A 22769-nucleotide genomic window follows, 5' to 3' on the forward strand; every position below is an offset into this window, starting at 1 on the left:
CCCCTTAATTGAAAAACAGAAAAGTGCAGCTAAGCGTTTTACTCGCGCCTGCGTTGTTGTGCTTTTTATTGCATGAGCTCTCTGTAGGATGGAGCTCCAGCCATCTCATTAGCAGTGGAACTGCTGCTGACTTAACAGGCAGGGTCAAGCGGAGAGCCAGATGTGTCGGATCATACGGTATGGTGAGAAGTCCAGGTGAGGGGAGGTCAGTCAGCGTGTGGTCAGTGCATTAAAGAAGGAGAAACTGACCACCTGAAAAGTCTGTCACTTCTTCTTCTTCTTGATTTCCATTGTCGTGTCCTTTATTCAGAGGCCAGGGGCTCTTAGGACATCTTCTGCTTTGTAAAATGGCCGAAGCCCTCTTAGTCGCTGTGTGCAGATGAAGGTCCATTTGGAGTATGTGCTCACGAGTCTGTTTCTTTGAGCTTTGCCGAATCTTAAAGGTGTTTATTTGTGGAAGTTCTGAGGAAGATGATGGTGGTCTGACTCCTCCCACTTAGCTTATTGAGGTGGCCCTCCTGTGGGTCATTTCCATGACACTTTGTTCTTTTTTTTTTGCTTCTACTTTAGAAGAATCTTTGCTTCATCAGATTGGGTTGGGAAAGCTGTGCTCCTGCCCTGTCTGCCTCTTCATTGCCAGCAATGCCACCGAAGGCCGGTGCCCACTGAAAGTCTAGCTTTTACTTAACATGTCCTGGGTGTCCAAGAGATGAGCCATTTGTCCATTTTCTGAACACATTGGCCAAATTCAGAATTGTGAGGAGCCAATTGTTTTCCTGACACTGATCAGTGTGAGGCAGAAACCCACCTTGGCAGGGATGCCAGTCTGTTATGGACACTCACATTTGGCCAATTAAGTGTCATTTATCAACTTACCGTGCATGTTCTGCTTTCTCTCCTTTGTGAATACTTCATCTTTCTTCCCAGAAATTCTAAATCATATCACTATTTTTAAAGTCTCTTTTGTGTCCCCCTATAAAAAGCCCTCCATTATTCAGTGGTAAACCTGGGGAAAAGTACAAAATGCTGTGGTGAATACCTCCACGTAAATGCCATTGCGCAGCTCTGGACACTGGCACTTTCTATAGAAGAGTATATTCTTAATGTTGATGATTTGCATTTATTCAAAGAGAATCATAAGCATGTATGAAAATAAGCAGTACAGTATATCCTAATGCTCATTAGTATAGCAAGGGTGAAGTCCCAAAAGGGTCTGTGCCTGCGTAATTTTTTACTTAGCAAGCTGGAAACTACCAACATTTAGGGGAAGTGTGTAGTGAGGGGCTGACAGGCAGGCCACCCCTCTTCTCCAGGTGGCGAGCGAGGACTGAGGACTGCAGATAATGGTGGTAGGAACTGGATGGGACCAAGGAGGGGAGCAGGCCTACTAGATGGCCTTGATGGCTAAGATAGAGCGCCATGTTCATTAGGCTGGGAAATAATGGTGGAGCTAACTTAGAGGTAAGACCAAGGCTACGGGAAATGGGAGCCAGATAGGAGTGTCGAATGAACTGAGTGAGGTAAAACCTTTGATAACAATTGTAATTAATGTAAGCCCACTGAATTTGCTAATTGCTCACTTCATCTGGACTGAGACCGTGTGTACTAATAACGAAGTAAAGCTTCATTCTGCCTGCACATCCTGAGGTCTCTGAGTGCCTTCTTTGGGCAGCGTGTTTCTGCTGCAACAAGTTAAAATGTACGATGTACTAAAACATTTTACATGGTGCTGTAACTAGCGAGAGAATGCCAGGCATGACACCACCGAGATTTCAAAGGGCAGGCTAAACTCCTAGCAGAAAACCGTGAGGAAGAGAGTCTCATTCTGACAGGGCGAGGACAGTTCTACATGCTGCTGTGAAAATGCTATGGCTGCTCTGGCATGGTGGATCCAGGCTGACATGGTGAACCAGGAGTGCCAAGGGCAGGGCCCCCAAAGCAGAAGATATAGAATAATGCCTTGTTGAGAGAGATCATATTCTAGGACATGTGATGGATGGCCTGGGACCTTGCCCCTCCGGGAGGTCTGGAGAAGCAGGGGACCAGGAGTGGGGCAATTCCTTCCCCAGGTTGCAAGAGGGCGACCATCCTGGATGATGTGGAAGCCACGGAGCAGGAAGGATCAACCCTGTGAGGATATGTGGCCACTGCCAGGGGGTGCCCAAAGGACTATGGAGCCTTGGACTGTAGCACCAGGAAGTGCTGCCAGACCAGGAAGCAGGTACACCCGGAGTGGTCCCGGGTGCCCATGAGGCACTTCTACCACACCAGGAAGTGCAGCAGGAAGGCCATCAGGGAGCACCTGGAGCACATCCGGGGGCATTATAAAAGGGGCCGCCTCACTACATTCAGAGAGCCGGAGGTAGAAAAGGATGGAGCTTGTGAGAGAGGAGTGAAGGCAGCAGAAGAAAGAGAAAAGGACTGAGTTTGCTGGTGATTTGTGCATTGGTTGATGCACTGTGTGTGTACAGAGGAAAGTAAATAAAAAGCGTGTGTGTTGTGGACATCTGGTTGTCTCGGTGTCTGTCTGTGTCCGGGAATCTTTAACAGACACTAGAGGGCAGCTAATGCAGCAGGTGCCCGTTGCCTAGAGGGTCAAAGGGAGAGGATTGGTGGTCACAGATAGCCTACAAGAGGCAGTTAGAGATCCTTGCTGCAAGGTGACAGATGTGTGTTTCCCCTCGTGAAGGGAAGGAAGAAGTTGCTCCTTTAAAGGAGGAAAAGGGGTCATGGAAGTTAGGCCAGAGGACAATCAGGCCAGAAGAAGGTACACAATTCCAAGTGGGGCAGGACAGATTGGCGTTGTCTGTTTAGGAGGCCAGACAGCGGAGCAGTTGACTCCTGGGAGCTCATGGTGCTGCCTCAGCTAGAGGTCTAGTTTAGGGTCCCTGGCTGCATCCAAAGGAACATCACCTCTGAACCCAAGATGGGAGTTAAAGCCACTTCATGGTGTGGTGTAGAGGGTCCGTGGCTAATTGAAATAAACATTCGTGCCCCAAGAAGGTACAGGTGCCAGTTGGGTGTGCATGTGTGTGAGTGCCTTTCACTGTGCGGTTGATGGAGGTGCTGGCTGGCCGCGCCACATACACGTAAGGATCACTCAAGTTTGGCTCTTTGGCTCTTCATACAACACTGCCAATGCATATATTTAAAAAAATGTAACAAATTTTGATATTGTGTACTACTGTGTATATTTTGGCGTTTTCACTTTATTTTTGATGTTCTTTATACAGTTAGTAGTAGTATCGTCACATTAGGTGAAGGAGTAGCGCTTGATAACGTAGTATATGGTAATATAAAGTGCTGTGCGTTTTCTACATGTACATATTAGTGCTGGGATATGTTGGTGCAATAGTTAGTGCTGCTGAGTTCACTGTTTGTGATTTCAATATCAATATTCAGTTTTATATAAAATTTATATAACGAGTTAAATAAAGAAATGGTAAATGTCTTGCATATACACTCACTGGGCAGACTATTAGGAACAGCTGTACACCTGCTTATCCGTGCAATTATCTAATCAACCAATCACGTGGCAGCAGAAAAATACACAACAATCACACAGATCCAGGTCAGGAGTTTCAGTTAATGTTCAAACCCCAGAATGGGGTGAAATGTGATCTCTGTGATTTTGACTGTAGCATGATTGTCAATGCCATAATCCTGGGATATTCAACACAACGGTCTCTAAAGTGTATACAGAATGGGGCAAGGAACAACAAACGTGAGCAGCGGTTTTGTGGACTGAAATAGCTTGTCGATGTGAGAGATCAGAGAAGGATGGCCAGACTGGTTTGAGCTGACAGAAAGGCCTACACTAACACCACAAGTGTGGTGAGCAGAAAAGCATCTCAGAATGCACAACAGACCTTATGGTGGATGAGCTACAACAGCAGAAGACCACCTTGGGTTCAACTCTTGTCTTCAGTGGACACGGGTTCATCAAAACTAGACAGTTACAAACTGAAAAAGTGTAGTCTGGTTTGATGGATCTTGATTTTGTATATGGCACAGATAGTAGGGTTCAGAATTTGGTGCCAACAACATGAATCCCTGCAACCAACCTGCTTTGTGTCAACAGCCTGGGCTGGTGCTGGTGGTGTAATGGAGTGGGGAGTATCTTCTTGGCACACTTTGGGCCCGTTAAGTCCAATTAATCATCACGTGAATGTAATGGCTCATTGAAGTACTGCAGCTGACCGCGTGCATCCCTTCACGGCCACAATTTAGCCATCTGCTAATGGCGATTCCCAGCACCATGTCACAAAGCAAAAGACGTCTGGTTTTGTGAACATGACAATGAGTTCAGTGTTCTTCCTGGGCCTTCCCTGTCACTGGATCTGAATCCAATAAAACACCTTTGGGATGTGGTAGAACGGAAGATTTGTAGCATGAGTGTGCAAATTGTGTGATGTCGGCATGGAGCAGAATGTCAAAGGAATGTTTCCAACATTCCATGCAATTTAAGAATTGAGGCTGTTGTGAGAGCCAAAGAGCAGTGGGTACTACCCAGCTTTAGAGTAGTGGTGTTAATCGTCTAGTGGTCCCATGAGTGATCGATGCAGTTCTTTTTGCAGAGTAACTTAATGAGATGTTGGAAGAATTGAATTATTCGCTAATGAACTGAACACTCAACTCTGAGTTGTGAATCATCTTTGGTTATTACCCGTCCAACATAACATTTCCAGTTCAGAGCCAATCCCTGCAGGCAGAGCCCACGTCTGTTACTCACATCGGCCCAGTTTAGTGTCGCAGGAGCTCAGGATGTGGGAGGACACCAAATTACTGGAAAGACAATAAAAATCCCACCCAGACCATGAACTGGGAACCAGCACACTGTTCCAAAATGCACATCGGTCAGTGTGTGTAAGTGGAGTGCTTTACTAGCAGCCATTGCTGAAGAGTCATTGTGCGGCCATGCTTTCATTTGTACAGTATATTCCAGATTTTCTTCAAGGAGATTATGGGGGCAAAGTTGACCTGTGTTATGGAAATTATGTGCATTGGTTGCTATGGTGATGCATTCCACAGATGCCAGTCTTTCTTCCTGGGGAAAACAGATAATTGTCTACTTTTGTCACCAGCATATTAGTGTATAAATTATGAAGAGGTGAGCATGTGTAAGCACAGCTTCGGGACACTGAAGACCGATGCCTTGTTAAAAACCCAGAATAGGCTGCCCGGCTGGCTGGCTGGCAGCTCTATAAAACTCATGCTGTGTCTTTTCTCCCTGAGTCATTGAAAGTCATATTTCTCAATAATTGAAAATACTCCTTTGACTGTAAAATCCGTCTCTGGCTGTCTGACTGGTTTACTGTGTGTTATCCTCATGCTCGTGTGATGCAAAAGACGAGTTTGCTAACCAATCTGCCATTTTCTAACCCACTTCTCAATTCAGCCAGCATAAAGAGCCTCCCTGGACAGTCGCATTCCTTCACACCCTGACACTCGCTGCCAAATTAAAATCGTCATATAACATAATTGGAGTGCCGGAGAGATGGGTAGAACATGCGGATTTCACATTGTCAGTGCCTGGACTGGAACCTAAGGGCTCTGAAGCTGTTAGAAAGCAACATTAACCACCATGCGGTGCACCGTTCTGTGTGCATGTTAGGGTGGCCACTCAGACCTGGCCCAGTGTGGGGGACTGTCAGGGTACCGGATGGATGCGTACCAAACCTGGGGTTGTTTCCTGCCCTGGTCCCAGCGCTGCAGAGGTGGGCACTGACCCCTCAGGATTCTAAACTGAGTTAGCAGGTTAGAAGATGGATTACCAGGCGGTCGTGCTGCTGAGTAAAGTGAAAAGCCTTTCAAAAGCTTGAGGTTAAACAGTCAAATTCCCCGCGTGTTTCTTTCCATTCATGCTGCCTAAATGTCTCCTGTTGCCTGAGGGGCTTCCCTCACGTACTTACTAGTGCAAGGAGACGCCCGTAGATATCGCCTAATTATACAATTTCTTACTTCTCTCTAACAGCTGAACAAGCAGTTCTTTAAGGTTCCATATCACCCATTGTGTCTCTCAGTTGATGAAATCTACATATAAAATGTAACTGTTATTGCGCTCGGTAATTGATAGCTTAAGGGCGCCGACAGTCCTGTCCTTGATAATGACGCTCTTTCATTACGACTGCAAATACGACGTGCATGGAAAGTTTATAGATGGCAGAGTGAAGAAAGCAGGGGCTGTGGGGACAGGAAAGGGGACATCCATCAAGAGCCTGAGCACCTGAAAGGGGCATTTTCAGTTGAATTCATTTTGAAGAACAGATTGAATTTCTTGTCAGCTTTAAAAGAAGACTAACAGGCAACGTGTATACAAAAGAAAGTAATAAGCAGTTAAAGAATCAACGCCGGCAGTAAAGTGACTTCAGCATAAACATGAAGCAAGAAACGAATGTCTGCTTGCCCTAGAAAGTATGTGAGAGACCCCCTCAGGCCACAGGAGACGTTTAAGCAGCATGAGAAAAATGAAACACACAGAGAATTTCACTGTTTAACATCAGGCTTTTGAAGAGCTTCACCCAGCAGTGCAAATCATTCAGAAGAAGTGTGTAAAGAAACGCTACGGGGGCTCCTTTATACTAGCAATACTCACGGGGACTCAGATTGCCATGTCAGACTTTTTTTTTTTTTCTTCCTATAATAAAAAAACATGTGATGTTCTCGGAAGACACTTTAACATCCTGCGAGACAAAGCAGTGAGACAAAAGGACAGCTGCTGTACAGGCTTTTAAATGATAAACGCGCAGTGCGACAAGCCGAATTCGCAACACGGCAGCAGCAAGCCAGCAGCTGATCTGTCCGCATCTCCTTAGCGTGTGTTCAGCTATCCCCTTCGCAACACGAGCAGCAGAAGTGCAAAGCCTGCCCTGGTGGACAGTTGGGGGTAATTGAGCGAAGCTTTGCCCCCTAGTATATATATATATACTATGTATATATATATATATACCTTCTCCAGAGTCCTAAGCACCTCAGACTGGGCCGAAGGTTTACCTTCCAACAAGACAATGACCCTAAGCCCACAGCTAAAATAACGAAGGAGTGGCTTCACAACAACTCTGTGACTGTTCTTGAATGGCCCAGCCAGAGCCCTGACTTAAACCCAATTGAGCATCTCTGGAGAGACCTAAAAATGGCTGTCCACCAACGTTTACCATCCAACCTGACAGAACTGGAGAGGATCTGCAAGGAGGAATGGCAGAGGATCCCCAAATCCAGGTGTGAAAAACTTGTTGCATCTTTCCCAAGAAGACTCCTGGCTGTATTAGCTCAAAAGGGTGCTTCTACTAAATACTGAGCAAAGGGTCTGAATACTTAGGACCATGTGATATTTCAGTTTTTCTTTTTAATAAATCTGCAACAATTTCAAAAATTCTTTTTTTTGTCTGTCAATATGGGGTGCTGTGTGTACATTGATGAGGAAAAAAATAATTTAAATGATTTTAGCAAATGGCTGCAATATAACAAAGAGTGAAAAATTGAAGGGGGTCTGAATACTTTCCGTACCCACTGTATGTAGTGGTGTACAGCCGGGACACCTCCATGCTGGAAGGACAGGGGGAAGGAGCATAAGCAGAGCATTACCTCCCCCAGAGCGCTAGATGGCAGTGGTGCCTTGGACTCCTGCAGAGCTCCATGGGAGCTGGAGTTTGATACAGTCCTGTTGGGGCCCGTGGGCACTGCCAGGGGGTGCCGCAGCTGCTGCTGAGCAATTATGGGCGACTCTTGTGCTGCACCTGGAAGTGCTGCCGGAACTGGGTCAACAAGCACCTGGAGCACTTCTCAGTGCCTTATAAAAGGAGCCAGTAGCTCGGGAGTAGACGAAGCTTGTCCGGAAGAGTGGAGGAAGAAAAGGAGAAAGAGAAAAAGAAAGAAGGCGAGATTTGTGCTGTGCTTGTGGACTGTGTTGTGCTTGTGGGAAACGGAGGAAGGCGTTTCCCACGGGAAAAGAAAAAAAAGTCAAAAACATGTGCCTTGAACTTGTGTCCCACTTCTGTCTGTCGGGTTTGGGCAGCGGTGCGCCTCCTGGTGGTCCAGTATATGTGGTGTTGTTCCTCATGTCCCACAACTGGATTAAGAAGGTGGGAGAATGAGTGTATATACAGTTTACATATAATGTAATAGCAATCCGTAAAAATGGTCATGCGAGAAATTAACAATACGTAGTGTTCTTTTTGGACTTCCTGAACCTCCTTGCAGAAATACTGTTCAATAGTATATGAAGGTTAATTGAGGAGGAGGCCTGCTTTAGTTGGTTATTTTATCTTGTAAAAGTCTTCCGCGCTGCAGACTTGAGAAAGCTTGTTGGCAGCGCCGTTCCCGGCTCAGCTCAGCGCAATCATTTCATCGACGTGTCGGTGGAGATTTTTACTGCTGGGAAATGTAAATCTGGTGGAACAGACAGATTTTGACCTTGACAATCGGTGCTTTCCTGATAGGCGAATGGATGATTGATCTCTTTCCCCGTGAACTCGTAGAATGTTAGCTCATTATGAACACGCAGGTTCTATGAAGGCAGCAGACTCGTTCTTTTAACCGTCAGAGCGTTTAGAAACGACTCCAATGTGCTGATTAATGGCCTCTGGATCTGCAGTGTATTTTTAAGTAGTGCTCGGCCCCAACTCCCGCTGTTGTAAAATATTGTCCTCTTGTGTCATTGCTGTGAATAAAGGATATTATTTTTGGCAATTAAATAATATGTTAAGCTTGTTCAAATGAATGGATGTTTTAAAGATGATTTAAAAGAAGTCTCGATCTGTATGTTGTTCTCATCTCATGAGGGGTTGTTTTCTGTTTTGTGGCCAGTGCTGTTGGCCCCCATGACCTTGAACTGGATTGATTGTGTTGGAAAATGTATGGTATACTGTGGACACAGCAGTACTAGTCAAAAAGGTGGGCACTTTTGGGGTACCAGTTACCAGAGGGTGTGCTTTCTGACTTAATAAAGCAGTAGTCAGTGCAGTGTGCTGATGATAGTGCAGGCCAGACAGTGCCGACTCCATACAGTGTCCACACCACTACATTTTCATATAAAAATGTCTTTTTTTTTTTTTACATAAAATGATCTCACTTCACACTAGCGTTTTCACATAATTTACCACAGTATCTCCGTCCACACTAAACCACCTGAAAACGCGAATGGTGTAGCCACTCACCTACACTGGCCATGTGTAAATCAGCAGAAAAAGTCTTGGAAGGGAAGGGATTGTAATGTCACCGTCCGTGGGATTCATGGCCAAACTGTAGCCACCAGTAAAGGAGACCCAAACTGGTAGGCAACAGAACAAGCACCTTGGAAAACAAGCCTTCTATGCTCGCTGTGTTAGAATGTTGTTTTCTTTCATAAAGCGTAACCAATCAGGATATGAGACGTAGCAATGCGCAGGAGCCAATCAGAGATGGTCTATGTGATAAGCACAAACCAATCAGAGTGCGATTAGAGTCTGCATTTTCAAACGTGTACTATTTCACCCATCCACACTGCCATGCCGAGCCAGCATTTTCAGAAATATTACATATCAGCCTGTGGCAAGTGGCTAGAGGTGGTACCCAGCCAGGACGCCCAGGAGGACCGGAGGAGGGTTTATGCCTCCTCCAGACCATGTTGGGGCGACTGCCCTGGTGGCTTTGGGGACCACGGGAACAGAGCTTAGAAGCTCAGCCCTATAGGGGCCTGTGGTCACCGCCAAGGGGCTCCCGAATGCCAGAGGAGCCCTGGCGCTCAGCACTTTCCGGGTGTGGGTTGGGGGAAGAAGATCAGGGACACCCGGAATGCTTCTGGGTGTGCAGCCGGTACTTCCGCCACACTGGGGAGTGCCAGCAGAAGATTATCAGGAGGCACCTGGAGCACATCCGGGTGGAGATAAAAAGAGGCTGCCTCCCTCCATTTGTTGGCTGGAGTCGAGAGCGGAGTAAACAAAGTCTTGGAGGAGAGGAGTGGAGGCGGCCTGAAGAGTGAAAGAGGCATTGTGAAAGGCCTGGACTTTGGGGGAGTTTTGGGGTTGTGTTGCACCTTGTAAATATTAGAATGTGTAATAAACGTGTGTGGGTTGAACCATCGCTGTCCGCCTGTCTGTGTCCTGTGTCTGGGCCATACTCCACAAGCTGTAACGTAATGATCGGTTTGATCTGCCACCTCAACCTTCTTAGCACTGCTGATAACTTGGATTGGTTTGTTACAGTAGATACTGTATATGGTGCCATTTTTGTTCTGTTGTTTTAAAACTCTTCTGGTCATATGATGCTTACATAGGCTTTGACTCCTATTAGCCTGATTTGTGTAAGTGGGCACAAGAAGACAGATGGAAATGGAGTGATGGATACTGTTCAGCTCCGGAGTGTCCATTTTGTAGTTGGGGCAAAAAATGTTACTTCCAATTGTGGCCTCTTTACACTGGCTGCCAGTTAGTTTTAGAATTGATTTTAAAATTTTGTGGCTGGTTTTTATATCACTACATGGCTATGCTCCCATTTATTTATCTGAATTGTGTGTTTTACACCAGCTGTCCCTTCCAGAGAGCTTAGATCTACTAGTCACTTGTCTCTTGTTGTCCCTCGTACTAAGTACAAAACTAAGGGGGACAGCACTTGTGCAGCTGCCGCACCTCATCTGTGCAATTCATTACCTAATTACACAGGGGAGTCTCCTTCAAATGAACTGTTTAAAACGAGACTGAAGACGCATTTCTATTCTCTCGCTTTCCGTGACCTTCAGTGAAACTGATGGCTCCCTCCTCATAGCCATTTGTTTGTTTTGTATTGTGTTGTCAGTCAGTCAGTCAGTCATTATCCACCCCACTATATCCTAACACAGGGTCACGGGGATCTGCTGGAGCCAATCCCAGCCAACACAGGGCGCAAAGCAGGAACAAACCCCGGGCAGGGCGCCAGCCCACTGCAGGGCGCACACACACACACACCAAGCACACACTAGGGCCAATTTAGGATCGCCAATGCACCTAACCTGCATGTCTTTGGACTGTGGGAGGAAACCGGACACCCGGAGGTAACCTACATAGACACGGGGAGAACATGCAAACTCCACGCAGGGAGGACCTGGGAAGTGAACCCAGGTCTCCTTACTGCTACCACTGCGCCACCGTGCCGCCCGTATTGTGCTGTATTGTATTTTATTTTATTTAATAATTTATGTCTATTGTATGTTTGAATGTAAAGCATTGTAAAACATTGCTGATGTTTTTTTAAATGTGCTCTGTAAATAAATTGACGTTGACATTGGAAGGAAGGTGCAGCTGAGTGTTTTAATAGCACTGAAGATTTCATTTCTAATAGTTTATACTGCACACTTAGTGATTTCTCACCCTTTTTGGGTTTTTGGTTAGAGGATTTGAAATGATATGAAGGTTGGTCATTTGCAAAGTTTTATTTTTTAGTTTGTCTCCATTTTTGTTAACTGACAACTAACACCATTCAGTAATCATTCATCACTTTGTTCTCATCTTCATCCAGGATTGTGGACAACAACACTATACCAGCAATTCCATCCATCCATCCATCCATTTTCTTACCCGCTGAATCCGAATACAGGGTCACGGGGGTCTGCTGGAGCCAATCCCAGCCAACACAGGGCACAAGGCAGGAACCAATCCAGGGCAGGGTGCCAACCTACCAGCAATTCCTTAATAGTATTTTCTTTTCTTGTTGACAAATATTTGTCACATCATTCCGACATTGATTTTTAATTCTCATTTAAAAGTTTTGATGCTCATGTTATAGTCTCCTAGGGCCTCATTTATAACGCTTGGCTATGCACAAAAAGATGCTAGAAATGTGCGGACACAACTTCCCATGCAAATGTTGACATTGACTTGGGGGAAAAATGCGAATATCTATGGCGACTTTGACCGATGCGTACGCAGCATTTTGGAGAAACTGGGAAATGGCGACAACCTTGATCAGCTATTGAAATGCAGCCAAACCAGCTAGTGGCGACTTGCATGCATATAACAATTCATATCACGAGCTGTTGTTATAATGCGTATTGACATGAGAAACATATTACAGATCAAAAACGATGACTGTTATGCTTATAATTCCTTTTTAAGAGCGTCAAGGAGTCGTATTTGCACTGAAGAACTTCTTCAGTTATTCGTCAGGTTATATCAGCTGCCTGTTTCCACTTCTCAGGGAACTGGCTGACGAGTCAGGAATATCTCAGCCAAGTTTCACTCCATTATGGCTGCTGTACTGAAAGCCATCAACTGACCGGCGAGGCGATACATGCCGTTTTAATGTGGTATGGGTACACATACATAAAATGTACCCTGTTTTTGCCAATATAAAAGGCCATATGCAGCCATGTCTGGTTCTAATAATGTGACCACAGCATTTTACTTCACTTATATTGCAATAAGGGCACCTAGCAAGAACAAAGCTGCTTTTGTTAGCCTTAAGCAGTGTGATGGGTGGCCACGGCCATTACCCAGCAGGGACGCCAGCTGGATGGAAGGACCGGAGGAGAGGGCATCTGCAAGGCACTGCCTCCCCTGGGATGCTACAGGGCAGCCCTCCTGGGTGGCTGTGGCACCATGGAGTCCTGCAGGACATGCTGGGAGTTGGAGTTTGGCACAGCCCTGTTGGGTTACGTGGGGGACGCCAGGGGAAGCTACAGAGCCCTACTTTGGGCTTTCACAACACTTGGGAGTGATTCCGGGTCCGATTAATAATATACCTGGAAAACTCCCAGGATCAACATAAAAGGAGCCACCTCACTCCATTCAGAGAGCCAGAGGAAGAAGGACGAAGCTTGTGAAGGAGGAGTGGAGGCGGAAGGACTGTGAACTGGAAGGGAAGAAATGACTATGAATTGTGCTGTGGTGCTGTATGTACTGTGCTATATTTTGGGGAGTCAGGAAGAAGCTCTTCACCAGCTGTAAATAAACAGGTGCTGTGCTGAACTCATGTCTCTGCCTGTCTGTGTTGGATTAGGGTGGCTATATGTGCCCCAGTGGTCCAGAGCAGTTACATTCTATTAGTGCACAAGTCATAGTCATCCAAGAGGTAACTGGCAAACTTATCGTGTCTGCAGGCCTGGGTCAAATGGTGATTCATTTATTTGGAGGCCAAATAGCTTTGACAGACATGATGGTGCTGTACATGGTGGCTGGTTTGTCAGTAAGGTAGCTATACATGGGTCAGGTGATAGTGTCTACCCTTACTTCTTTACAAAACCCCACCAAAGAGCACAGAGGAGAGGCGCTAAAATGCTGCCCATGATCTCGTGCTCAGTTGCATAGCACAGCCAGCTACTATTGAATGCAGGTGGTGGGGTCTCGATGTATCAAGAGGATTCTTTGCTTGGGTTCTTGATTTATTTTTGTGCCGTTTGTTGGGTTATTCTGGTGGATTTCGATTTGGGACTTGTTTGCTTTGGATTGCCTTTTTGGAAAATCCTTTTTGTTTGCTTATTTTGGTTGTATTTTTTTTATACCATTCAAATAAATCCTTCTTTTATAAAGATTTTTCTTTGCCCTTTCTTTGTACAAGCCAGGGGGTTGATGGTGATCCCTGCCCTAGTAGGGCATTTTGAGAGTATTTTGGGACATTTCTTACGTATAAACGACTATGCATGGAAGTGTGTGTGTCTGTCTTTCCAGCCCAGAAGCTGAAAGAAAGCGACTCAGTCGCCAAAGTGAAGCCGCCGAGGAAAGAGAAACTCACTTAGCCATTGATACACAAGTGAGGCAAGTATATCAGCAAAACGAAACCGCCGGGGAAAGAGAAACTCACTCCGCCGGTAATGCACAAGCGATGCAAGTTTCTAGGGTCCTGGGCTTTATACAGCATGGGGTTACACAGCTTGTCTAATTTTTAAACTTTGATTTTTGAAGTGCACTTTGGGCCGGTGTAGGCTGAAGCCTGCTACTCAAGTGGAAGCTCTGCTGCCTTCTGGTAACTCCTCCTCTGGGCAGGCAGGGGGTATTCAGGCCTGCTTTCCTCACTGCCTCGTGCCACTTTGACCATTTTGTGAGATCCATCATAACAAACAAGATATAATCCAGAAAGAAAAGACTAAACTTTAGATTTTAGAAGCTGGTTTAATAGACTGACAAGTTTCAAGTACCATCACAGCATTCCATTTCAAAAATGGCAAAGGAAAACAGAATCTACATAAAATAACAAGTTAGAAGCAGTGTTACAAAAACCATCATCCCATCATCCATCTGGATGGTTTTTGTCAGTAAGAAATCATCAACTTAAATTTTTACCACATTTATAAAGGAGAATTTAAACTCGGCTTCCTCTTTATTCCCTGCCAGCTTTAGTTCTTCTGTGCCACTCTAATTCATCGCCCCTTTTTAAATTTGTTTTTATGTTTAACAAAGACTTGTGCATTTTTAAACTACGCGGCTGGCAAGAATGCAATGAATCCACCTGTCCCTCCATCCATTTTCTAAATTAAAACATAAATGTTTAAACCCGCTGTAAGTATTATGGGTTTGTTGCTATGGTGTCACTTCTGATCAGTGTTGCTATGGGAACATCAGAAGTTAAGTTTGTAAAGAATGATCTGCTCAGTGTCAGAATTCAACAGCAAACAGATGTGATTAAGTAAAACGCACTGAATATGAAATATGATAGAAATAAATGAGTGTGGCTTACTTGCCAGTTGAAGGTCCCTTTTCCCTTAACAATAATTGCTAAGATGTTTAGAAGAGGAAACCTAAACAAATCTCCTGCAATCGGTGTTGATGGCAATCAAGATTTACATTAGTGATGTGACTTATTTAGTTAGAGAATCTAGAAAATCCAGTTGAAACTGTCCTGGCAATGGCTACCGAGAATGTCCAACTCTGCAAGTATCGTGTTAGCGACAAACAGAAATGTGGAATGAGTCTGGCTGTGTTTATTATATCGCACTATACCAGCATTTCTTGGTCACGTTGTGCTGCTAGAAGTGTAGACACACCATATAGGAGTTCAGGGTGCGGTGTCTGGCGCTGTGCATTATTGGCACAGACACAGGAAGCCAAGGGTGATGGTGTGAGGAGCCCAGTCAGAACTGGCTGACGTGATGAGTGGTGTTGATCGCTTGGGTGACCCCTCGCAACCCTCTCTTGACCCACTCGTGACCCACAGCATCCCATTTGTGTTGCCACCAGTGGCAGACCATGACCCACTGGCAACAGCCCGCGACTGAAAAGTAGGTTGCAACCCAGTGGTTCAGCAACACTGCTCTATACTACTGTACTAATATGGGTGTGTTGTGCCATGCTACCCGATACTAGCAGAGCTATGCTGTATGTTGGCATTGCAATAAGTGATGCTGTGCCAGTTGTGTTTGATCATGCTGGTCTACTTCAGGGTGTGACCCACAACAACCCATTTGTGTTGCCAACAGTGGCAGACCATGACCCACCGGCATCAGCCTGTGACTCCAAAGTGGGTTGCAACCCAGTGGTTCAGCAACGCTGCGCTACACTACTGTACAAATATGGGTGTGTTGTGCCATGCTACCCGATACTAGCAGAGCTATGCTGTATGTTGGCATTGCAATAAGTGATGCTGTGCCAGTTGTGTTTGATCACTACTTCAGGGTAGTTTTACTGTACTATGGCAGGGCGCCTTGACTCTGCTAGACCCTACTTTACTGTGCTGTTTGCTGTCTGAGGGTCACTGTACAACCACTGCCAGTGCCAGGTTATATTGCGCCCAAGGCCATACTTATGAGTGCGCCAACCAACTGTTTGATAGCTAACCTGTGCAGCTGGGACCCCAATCCCCCATGATCTGTGCCCTAGGTGAATGCCTAATTCGCCTTAATGGTGGCGCCGGCCCTATGTACAACATTAGTATTGTGTAGCCATACTACATGTGTGGAGCAGTACTCATGCACTGTGGCCGACTTAGAGCATACTCTCCTTCCCTTGTTCCATATTCTACGGCGCCAGTGCAGTTACAGGACAGCATGTTGGCACAGTGGGTAGTGTTGCATCCCTCGGCACTTGTAATTCCCAGATGGAGTACCTCCTGTGTACAGTTTACATAATCTTCCCGAGTTTCCTTCACAGACCTCCGCTTCTTCTCACAGTTCAAGGATTTCCTTTCCAGTCTCTAAAGCTGCTCCAGTCTGAGTCACGGTGGTCCTACCCATGAGTGTGCCGACGTAACGGGCTGGAATGCCATGCCTCACATTCAGTTTTGGCCGGGATGGACTCCATCTCAGGTTTGGTATAAATCAGAGAGTCAAAGATGTGCTGAAGTGTTTTATTTATTTATTTTCTTTCCACGTGACAAGCTTGCATCACAGCTCCTCATACAGTATATAGTCGTTATTTCCAAGATGTCATTGCGCAGAATGTGACACCCAACACAAAGGAATAAAGCAAATAACCGGCGAGAGGCAGCTGCCTCTGTTAACAATGGCAGCAGCTGTAGGCTTCTGTGTTAATATAAAGTCTTTGCTGTCCTTGTTATCTTGGGTGACATGTAGCTACAGCTGGCTACATTTAAGTGAAATGCTTTAAGATGAGGGAAGAATTTGGGAGGCGAGTTCCTGACCTGCTCATTTATGCCACAGCACTCGAAAGAGCCTGCCAAGGATTGGCACCTTCCCTCATTCTGATGCCAGGTTGAGCTCCAGTCAAGTGTGACTCCGACTTGGTTGAAGTCAGTTCGTAAATGGAGGAATGAATTCACAGTAAAAAAATTAAAACTATCTTTGATTTTATTTTATTAAATGCTAAATTGTTGGGTGAAGACATTTTTTGGTCAAAAGTACAGACTGCTTAGGTACTTGCAAGTACAAGAGTGACTGTCTGACAAAAGGACTTGATGGTCGTCTGCTTCTACATCACCTCGCCACTCGAGTGTCAGCAGATTAAGAAGTCGTGGAGCTGCGAGTTTGTCATCCCTTACACCAGGGGTCCTCAATCACAGTCCTGGAGGGCCGCAGTGGCTGCAGGTTTTTGCTCCAACCCAACTGCTTAACAAGAAGCCCTTATTGCTCAAGTAATACTTCAGCTTCACTTTAGTCGTCTCGCTCGTTAAGATTCTGAACCCTTGTTGCTTATTTTAGTCTTTAACAGATATATTCTTGGTTTTTAATGGCTCCTAATTAGCAATAACATACAAATAACAGAAGTCATTTCTCCATTTAGCTTGTTACCATTTACACCTGTGTGTATTTATCGTGCACTATTTGGTTTAATTAAATACTTGGAAGGAAAGTGAAGAGAAAAAAGTGAAGGACTGAGAATTACTCCTCCATTTTAGCCTTCAAATCATTTGGATGATGGGTTGCCAACTCCAGTCCTGAAGGACCACCATGGCTGCAGGTTTTCATTCTAACCCTTTTTTTAATGAATGCCCTGTTTGTGCTAATGTAACTTCTTGTGAATTCATTTTAATTGAATTGCTTCTTTAAGATTTGTTCCCCTGAATTTCCTCATCGTTCCTCTGAATTGCTTCATTTCTTTCCTTAAATGGCACCCAAACAGAAAAGAAATGTGAAGCGAGTGAGCCAACAGAAGACCAACTAAGTCGGGGCCTCAAACAATTTCACTCCAACCAGTTGCTTAATGAGATGCAGAGTCTCGTCGTTAATTAAACCCGTTCTTTAATTCGGTGGCCTGTTGCTGCTCTCATTGTGCATTAGAAGACATTTCTGAAATTTTCTTTTCTTTCTCTTTCTAAGAGCTCTGTTGAAATGTTTTGAGGACCTGATTGACATTCCTGAGACCTTCATCTTTCTTTATTTTCAGATATTGTATGATGGACACCAGTTGTTTTGGCTCATTTTCTGTCCCATTATTGCTTGGCTGCTAATTAAGGAAAAAGAAACAATTAAGGGGCCTGACTCTTTAAGAGCAAATCTACTAAAATGAATTCACAAGAAGTTAATTAGCAGCAAAAACAGGTCAATCATTAAGAAAAGGGTGAGAATGAAAACATGCAGCCACGGTGGTCCTCCAGGACCGGAATTGGCGACCCCTGATTTGGATGATTTCCTTCGAAAGTAGAAGAAAATCTAGGACTTGAGAATTACCTGATATAGCTGAGTTAAAGCACTAACAAGTCATGAAATTAAATTATTGGCAAGAACTGCTTTCTAATTAAGCAACCGGGTCAGAACAAAAACCTGCAGGCACTGCTGCCCTCCAAGAATGTGATTGAGGACCCCTGCCTTACACAATGGTTGTCAGAAGAAAATAAGAGCTAGTAGCTCCCTCTGGTGTTTGAAAGTGAAAGTTAAATGTCACCCATCCATCCATTTTCTAACCCGTTGAATCCGAACACAGGGTCACGGGGGTCTGCTGGAGCCAATCCCAGCCAACACAGGGCGCAAGGCAGGAACCAATCCCGGGCAGGGTGCCAACCCACCACAGGACACCCACACCCACACCCACACACCAAACACACACTAGGGACAATTTAGAATCGCCAAACCACCTAACCTGCATGTCTTTGGACCCATCCATCCATCCATTTCCATAATCTCGTTATACAGGGCAGGGTCACAGGAGGCCATGCCACCTGCATTTCAGAAGAGGTCGTCCACCTGACGCTAAGCACATTCAGGCCCGGCCAGTACTCGGATGGAAGACCATCTAGGAAAAGCTTGGGTTGCTGCTAGAGGAGGGGTTGGTGAACAATGAAGATGAGAACAGGCCATTCAGCCCAACAAGGCCTGCCAGTCCTACTCACTTGATTCTTCTAAAAGAACATCAAGTCGAGATTTGAAACTCCCTAAAGTTCTGCTGTCTATCCCACTACTTGGCAGTTTATTCCTTCAGTCTGTGGTTCTCTGTATGCCAAAACCTCCTAATGTTTGTGTGAAATTTACCCTTTACAAGTTTCCAACTCTGTCCCCATGTTCTTGATGAACTCATTTTAAAGTGACCATCTCGATCCACTGTTTCAATTCCCTTCATAATTTTAAACACTTCAATCATGTCACCTCTTAATCTTCATCTCCTTAAACTGTAAAGGCTCAGCTCTTTTAATCTTTCCTCATAACTCATCCCCTGTAGTCCTGGAATCAGCCTAGTCGCTCTTCTCTGGACCTTTTCTAGCGCTGCTATGTCCTTTTTGTAGCCTGGAGACCAAAACTGCACACAGGACTCAAGATGAGGCCTCACCAGTGTGTTATAAAGCTTGAGCTTGGGTGCTATATAACCTGACATTCTGTTAGCCTTCTTAATGGCTTCTGAACACGGTCTGACAGTTGATAGTGTTAAGTCCACTATGACTCCTAAATCCATCTCATAACGTGTACTCTCGATTTTCAGACCCTCCATTGTGTATTCAAACCTAACACTTTTACTTTCTGCATGTAATACTTTACATTAACTGACATTAAATTTCATCTGCCACAAATCTGCCTAAGCCTGTATGCTGTCCAAGTCCTTCTGTGATGATTCAATGGATTCACGATGTTCTGCCAATCCACTTATCGTGGTGAGGCCAGCAGGGGGCGCTAACCTTGTGGTCTGAATGTGGATCCAAATGCCATTGTGTTGTGACGGGGACACTGTACTGTAATAATGCAGCCATCCTGTCTCTCTGTGGCCATGAAAGATTCCTGGATATTCTTAATAAACAGTAGGGTGTTGACGATGTCCTGGCTAAATTGCCCACCACGGCCCTCGTCTCGAATCACCCAGGTGGATGCTGCACGTTAGTGGTGGTTGAAGTGGCTCCCCACTCACTATCAAAAGCACTAAAATTGTGCGGTCCTTCGAATGAGAAGTAAAAGCAAGACCCTTAATCTCTGTGGTCATAAAAAATCCCTAATAAAGAGTAGGTGTATCCTTATGTTCTGGTTAAATTGCCCACCATGGCCAAGCCATTCTGACCCCTGAATCCTCCCCTATTTGGCTATCTTTCTCACCACTTCACCAGCTATTGTGTGGTGAGTATACTGGCGCAGAAATGGCTGGCAGGTGCTACACATTAGTGGTGGCTGAAGTGGCTCTCCAGTCACTGAAGCACTTTGAGTGGTGAGAAATACGCTATACGCATGTAAAGAATGACTTCTTATTGTTAAGGGGGCTGGAGCCTGCCCGTGAAAGTATTGGGCACAAAGGAGGAACAACACCTGAACAGGGTGCCAAAGCATCACAGCACAACACACACACACACACACACTAGGGCCACTTTAGCAATGCCAATTCACCTAACCTGCATGTCACTGCACTCTAGGAGGAAACCCCTCATGGACACGGGGACAGCATGCAAACTCCACAAAGAGAGCACCCGGGACATAAACCTCAGCCTTCTTATTGCAAGTCAGTAGGGCTACTACTGCACCACCTGAATGTCACCCTTAAATAAAAATTAATGCTAAACATTCATCATGCAATTCAAATTAAAGAAGTTATAATGAATGGTGGTGGCTCTAGTTTGGAAGTTGGATTCAGGTAATTGAGCCCACAACAGTGGCCTTTTTTATTTGCTGTTTAATTATTATTCAGCCTATTTACTCCAGTACAGGTTTCAGGGTTCTCCGTTTATCCCTACCAGGTCCATTTAAAGCAATCCGTTAACATAATCAGCTCATTTGAGGGACACTCTCCAGTAAAGAGGGTGACTGGGCTAAGATTTCAATACAGGATTCAAATATCACAGTCAAGTCAGTGATTTTCTAACCTGCTTCACCCTAAATAGGGTCGTGAGGGTCTGCTGGAGCCTATCCTAGCCTGCATATGGCACAAGACAGGAACAAACCCTGGACAGCACGCCACTCCATTGCAGGGTGAACACACACACACACACACACCAGGGCCAATTTAGCATTACCAATTCAACTAACCTGCATAGCTTTGGACTGTGGAAGGAATCAGGAGATTCTGGAGGAAACCCACACAGACACAGGGAGAACATGCAAACTTCACACCAGGAGGACCCAGGACACAAAATCCATTCTCCTTACTGTGAGGCAGCAGCTCTACAGTGCCATCTGAATTCTTTTGTATTTAATTACTGTACATGCACTAGTGAAGTGGTCTTGTTAAACGACAAAAGAGGTACACGCTGTTGTCACAGAAATAATGCCACTCTGGTGTACTATTGGCATTTGCTCACAAGATCAGGTGAGCAGATGGGTGGGTTGTCCATGCTCTGATCACTCTCATTTGAAGCCCATCAACCCTCTGTGCTCCAGCGTCATAATAAAATCAACATCAGTGCTCAGCTGATGAAAGTTAACAAGTTATAAAGGACATGAAACTGCAGGTGGCACAAACCTGCCATCAGGGGCTTTTCAAGCTAAAAGACACCTATTTATAATTGTCAGAGTCCTTGTTGACTGGAGTGGGCTTCTACCACGTGGAGGAATCATTTGGGGTTGAGCCAATATTCTTCATCGACATTCCTAATTAGAGTGGGCTTCCTGACACTTTGAGGGATTACGATGTGTTTTGAGACATGATACAGGGGAGCAGGGGGTCTGTAAGGTAAACAGGCATCCTCTATTTTCCTAGAAGTGTCCCATAAATCAGCCCCAATTTAGGTGCCTTATTTTATTTTATTCTTTAAAAAAATATATACTTATTTGTCTCTTATTTTGTACCAATTTCTCAATGTCATAATCCTGTGCTTTGCAAACTTTGGCACTTTGTAGCTCTCCATGAGTGCACTCAGGTTGATCACCAGTCCCGCAATTTTTAGTGGAAATGGACACAAGTTTTGACCAGACTGACGTCCTCTCATTCTCAAGAACTGTGCTAGCCCTGCATGACTGTGCTCAATAGCCAGGGCTGGGAAAGATGGCTTCAGTGTAAAGTTGTGTGAAAGTCAGTGTGAGGAGAAGAACGAATTGAATGATGTTAATCACTCAGTTAGCCGATGAGCAGTTGTGTCAGTAATTAGGTATACGGTATGTTTCAGCTCCTACTTTATTTTACTAACCTTTCTCTGTAGGTGGGCTTTCTGGCAGATCTATCTGTCTGTCTGTCTGTCTTTCATATAGTGCATCTATCTATCTATCTATCTATCTATCTATCTATCTATCTATCTATCTGTTTGTCTGTCTGTCTGTTCAAGAGGACACAGGGAGTGAAGGTGCCATCAATGGTCCACAGTCTTCCTCATCTGTACATTGACCAGATTTATGATGTGGTGCTATCCTTATATACTGAAGGGGGCTTGATCATATAGTATCTATCTATCTATCTATCTATCTATCTATTATATAGTGCCTCTCATATCTATCTATCTATCTATCTATCTATCTTGAAGACATAAACTACACTATGTGAACATAAGAATTTGCTTTATTCTCTTCTATGAATAACTCTATATTGTGGCAGATACACTCACACTTTTTTTTACTCTTTTCTTAATACTGGTAGCGTTGTACATTCAGGTAATACACACGCCCTGCAAATGGCAATATTCAAATGAACCCGCCGCGTCTTTGTCCATACCGGGACGCACACACCAGGCAGCCTCATATAGTGGGGGTATCCAACTGAACCCCCAGAACTTCAATAAAACAGTCCTAATGCCAAAAGTTACAAGCCAAAATTAAACGCAACTGTTTGAAACACAACATGAAAGAAATCATAATTAAATGTCTAATTTTGGGTGCAGGGCCACAGAATTTTCTGTGACGTCAGCATCGTCCATCGCTACAATATTTTTTATGCAAATTACCCTCTTGTGATTTCTATTGGATGAGGATATTCTGAAGGCAGTATGTGAAAATGGACTAAGAATTTGTTTTTTAATGCTTCTTTAGAAATGTTTGCGTACCCCATGGTTAGCCACCATGGTCATCATCTATTTAAAATTATTCGATGTAATTT

At 44.8% G+C, this 22769-nt stretch overlaps 1 protein-coding gene across 1 annotated transcript in view; it reads left to right on the forward strand.

Annotated features, from left to right (window-relative positions):
• Window positions 1-22769, forward strand: part of slc24a3 (solute carrier family 24 member 3) — a 406434-nt gene that overhangs the window by 82401 nt on the left and 301264 nt on the right. The gene's annotated exons all lie outside the window — the stretch shown is intronic.

The sequence above is a fragment of the Polypterus senegalus genome, chromosome 16 (genome assembly GCF_016835505.1).
Source record: "Polypterus senegalus isolate Bchr_013 chromosome 16, ASM1683550v1, whole genome shotgun sequence".
NCBI lineage: Eukaryota > Metazoa > Chordata > Cladistia > Polypteriformes > Polypteridae > Polypterus > Polypterus senegalus.